The sequence below is a fragment of the Aplysia californica genome, unplaced genomic scaffold (genome assembly GCF_000002075.1).
Source record: "Aplysia californica isolate F4 #8 unplaced genomic scaffold, AplCal3.0 scaffold00225, whole genome shotgun sequence".
Classification (NCBI taxonomy): Eukaryota; Metazoa; Mollusca; class Gastropoda; order Aplysiida; family Aplysiidae; genus Aplysia; species Aplysia californica.
Window position 1 is genome coordinate 1,071,458 of NW_004797495.1, and position 4,644 is coordinate 1,076,101.

Sequence of the window (4,644 nt, forward strand, 5' to 3'; positions counted from 1 at the left end):
TGGGTACCTCTTAGATAACCTTGCAGTTTTGAAATGGGCTTTAAACTAAAGCACACCAAACTAAGGTGTGGAAAAGTGGCTACATAACTATAAATGGTAGTAAAATAACGACTGTTTGACTTTTAGGATTGTTGTTTAAAATTAAATAATAACAGCATGTATTGGCCAAAGGTCTGGACAACTGAAAAAAGATTATTTACTTTGCGATAATGAATGCTCCTGGGCTCGTATCAAGCTCAGTTGATTTCATGCTGGACTGCAGTAAGGATGATCCTGATTCGAATCCTCAATGTAGCTATGAAGAATTCGGGGATTCTGAAAGTAAATGTTGACTTTTTAATTAGCTGGTAAGCTTTTCTTGTATTTACTTTTTGAGTAGATTATAGAAGGCGAGAAAGGACGATGGAGAGTCAGGGGCACCTCCAGCCAAAATTGTTGTTTTGAAAAAAAAAGGTATGTTTTGCTCTAAACTTTCGTACAAACCACCACAATTTTGAACATTTGAACGATAGAAAGACCTGCAAAACTAGTGATTTTTGCAATATCTTCTTACTGATGTGCAACACACACCTCCCTCCCCCCCACTACCCTGAAACAAACAACACAATGTGTACTTCTATCTCTCTAGAACCGACTTATTTTTCTGATGAACGATTTGTGATGTGATTGATAATAATGGAATCGCTTTCTTTTTCAAAAAACGTACGGGTGGTTTGCGGGTGTTCTGCTGTAGTTTGACCTTTCTTTTTTAATCAAGCGTTTCTTTTTCTTATCTGTCCTCTTTTTTCTGGTAACACCTCTAGATCTATTCTTCGATTCTTATATGCTTTATTCGTTTTGCATGTGTCGTAAGGCTCTCACTAAAACGAAAAAAAAACCACCCCAAAACAACACCGATCAAATCCTTACACAGAATCAATAATAATTCATTGAGGACTCTGAACCCAGGTTAAAAAAAACAACAAGCAAAACGAAAAAGCAGAAAAGAAAAAAAAAATTAAAGAAGAAAAAAAACTACCAATTTAAAAAAAAATCAACAAACAAAAGAAAAAAAACAACAACTGATCGCGTCACTTGTTGTCTGTAGAAACTGAGTTATGGCATAAAGTAGACTGGAGCCGAAGCTGGCCGGCCGTCTGTGCGTCATGAATGAACACGGCGGGAAAAAGAAGCGCAACCTTTGCAGCAACTTGACACATTCCGTTCCCACGAAGGAAAACGCAGAGATATTGACAGACATTGTTGGCTCAGGCTTCCTCCCCAGACCCCGCCACACACCCCGGCCGGTCTCCCCACAGTTTACTGATCGTGCCGGAAGTTGACCCCCTCCCTCCCTCCTTCGGGACTAATAAGGCTGGTTCTGTGGGTATACTGACATTTGGTGATTATTTACCTCATTATTATTATAAGCCCCCCCCCCCCCTTTCCCCATTCCCACGTTTGAAAACAAAATCGTTGCTGTCATAGGTAGATGAACGTATTGTTTTCTATGCATGCCTGTGACCAGACTTATAGCTCATACTGTGAATCCGCTACATGGGAACTTTAATATGGAGTGAGTTACAGAATAGCATGTTACACAGAGCGTGCGCTTATGGTACTTAGTGGCGTATAACCTGTAGTTTCTGACTTCGTACTTCAAAATTTTTTACCGCCTGCCTCGTTTTCAAAGTTGACCCCATGTCAATGAACGTAGAACGAGACTCCATGTCAAAGGTCGGCAGGCGTGTTGACTCAGCTAACAAATTATGGCTGATTGACTCTCTGAGTCAATTTGAAGACGTTTTATCTTGACTTGCATTAGTTTTCTCATTGTTTGAACTTTCTTTATTATTTCTTTTTCATCTCTGACCAGGGTAGGATTAACTTCTGGCTGGCATTATCTCGGTGGGGGTTCTGTGAGAAGATTTAGGAATGTATTTGCACAATTAGCGAGCTCTTGGTGTTCACACCAGCGTAAGGAATGTGAGTGGGGCTGGAGAGAGAGAGAAAGAGGGGGAGAGAGAGAGAGAGAGAGAGAGAGAGAGAGATAGAGAGAGAAAGGGGGCAGAATGAGGAAGAGAAAAAGGATGAACTCAAAAAAGAAGAAAAGCCAAGCAAAGATGTACATGTTACTCCCAATGTAAACCGTGACTTTCCAAAGGGGGTAGTGCCAGCAGCGATAGATCCCTTCTTGGACGACGCTATTGGCTTCTTTTCTTTCTCCAAAAAAGCAATTATCCAGATAACCAAAACGAGAGTCAAATATTTCCCTCGTTGGCAGGCAAAAATATAACCAAATAAGCAAGAAAAAAGATACGTAAGTTGATAGATATACGCACAAATAAACTGAAGTCCAAATTATATTTACTGCGCAAAGTAGATAATGAGAAACTGAAAATAAAATTCTTAAGACGAATTTCTGGTTCCTTTAATTCCCTCAGAAAGCCATTATACAAAGAAAAAAAGGGGGGAAAAAGAAAGAGAAAAAAGGGGGGATTCACTAAAACCTGTCTTGCCTTCATACAAACGATCTATAACACTGAAACCCACGGTCACTTAGACACGTTGTCCTAAAATATTAGCACGTTTTGTTCTCTTCACTTTCATTCTTGTATTAATGTATTGAGACTCTTAATAGAACTTGTTCTTATCAAAAGTAACAAACGCTCAAACAAAGTCGAAACTCAGGCAGGGTAAACTCTCAGTGGACCATTCTGCAGCAGCATCTGCTTGGGACATTTATTGTATTGCCTCCCCTGCGTTCACCTGGCAATGGTAAACATTGTTATTCTTTCCTTTGACGGGCAAGGGGTCGAAGGTCGAATTTGCACACATCAACATTCTGTATACAAGGCAAGTGACGGGTGCGGCTGGGCCGAAGCTCAAGGTAGAATCGAGAATTTGCTGTGATGTTGACCAGTTTTTGTAGGCTGAGTTTGCTGATTATGATATTATTTCTCTGGTTCACTTTGTCTGTTCTGTTTACTGAGTGTGTGTGAGGTCGCGTGTCGCTGACGGCGGCCGGGTGGAGAGCGACCAAAGCTCGGGGTTTATTTGCACCCCACAGGAAGTAATTTTTCAAACCCCGGAGGCTGTCTGCTGGGTGTAGCCAGCGGGAAAACATAGAGTAGGGTTTAGAAACGAAATAATGCAAGAAGTAGAAATCTTCTCGCGGAAAGTGTTTGCTCTAGCTGTGAGGATGAAGAACAAATTCTACAAACTCGTTGGAAGACCTGAGCCCCCCTTGGCTGTGTGGTGGGCATACCTTGATTGTTGGGAATTAAACTTTCATTTTCTTTGCAGATGTTTCTGCAAGAGAGAATGAAGGTTGAAAGTGAAAAGTTTTTCTTCTCTGATTTCTTTTACTGTCGTCTGTCGATGTTCCTGAAGAGATAAAAGAAAAAATTCAAATCCTGAAAGGAAGGACGGCCTCACCCTCTCTCTACTCCAGACTCCACCCACCTCAACCCCCTTGACCTCAAACCCACATACCCCCATCCCTTCCACAGACTCCTCCCCAACCTCGCTCCTCCCTTTAAATGGGGGTTTAAACGACATGACTTAAAACGAGATTGGACTAAGAATAAAGGTAATATGGCAGAGGTGATTTTACAGTTTTGAAATGATCATATCTTGTAGTAACAAACCGCCATACTTGTACGTCAGCACAACAATGTCAGACGGCTTCGTGGTGAAATCTGGGCTAATGAAATTAATGAAATCGAAGACATCAGCTTTTCTTGGGGCTGTTGGGCAATTTTTGTTTCGAATTTTCCCTTTTTTGGGGGCCAACACCTTTAGGTCCATTTAAAAACACAACAAAATCAAGACAAATGAACAGGCTATAAGATAATAACGATAACTCCATATGCCTAAAAATTGACGAGCGTCTGATTCCACCACGAGGATTCTGTTTTACTGTTATGACGGTAGGAACCGTTAGCTTCCGCTTGACACCAGTATGGCAGCATGCCAATGTCTCATGTATAGGCACTTTCTGACCTAAAAAGTTGAATAACTTTACTCGTAAGGACGAAAAGACTAATTATGTATTACCTCCCAAACACATGAAACAAAAGTGGATTCAACTCCGGCATCCCGTAAGGAATGCACAAATTCGAGAGCGTGGCTAGATGTGTACCTTGAGTTTGGGCTGACAACGCCCAACAGTAAATTATATCGTGGACGGAGAGATTACCTGGAATCTGTACCCTATCACGACACCCGGAAATAAAGCAGCTTAGACCCGCGCCCGCTCCGTATAGACGCCTAGAGATCTTCTATACCTGGCAAATCAGTACTCTCAATAAACGAGTGTCACCATCCACGTTGCAATTTTTTTCGGAAAGCCGATCCGCTTGGCTTGGAATGAGTCTTTGTAACTACCGTAACCGTTCTTTGTCGTCAGTGTGGAAGCTAGACCGTATGACGCGTACGTAAGATGCACCATTGCCAGTTTCCTGTTTCTTTGTACGTTCTTTGTTGATGACGCTAGCTCAGTTGGCATCATGTTAGACTGCAAATTGAAAAGCTTTCGGTCGAATCTCAAAATGTTATTTTTGAGCTTTGGTTGCTGAAATGGTTTTCAAGGCTCCTTTCTCACCAGGTTCCCTTTGTCCCATCGGGGATACATGTTAAGTTGGAAGGGGAAACAAGTGGGGG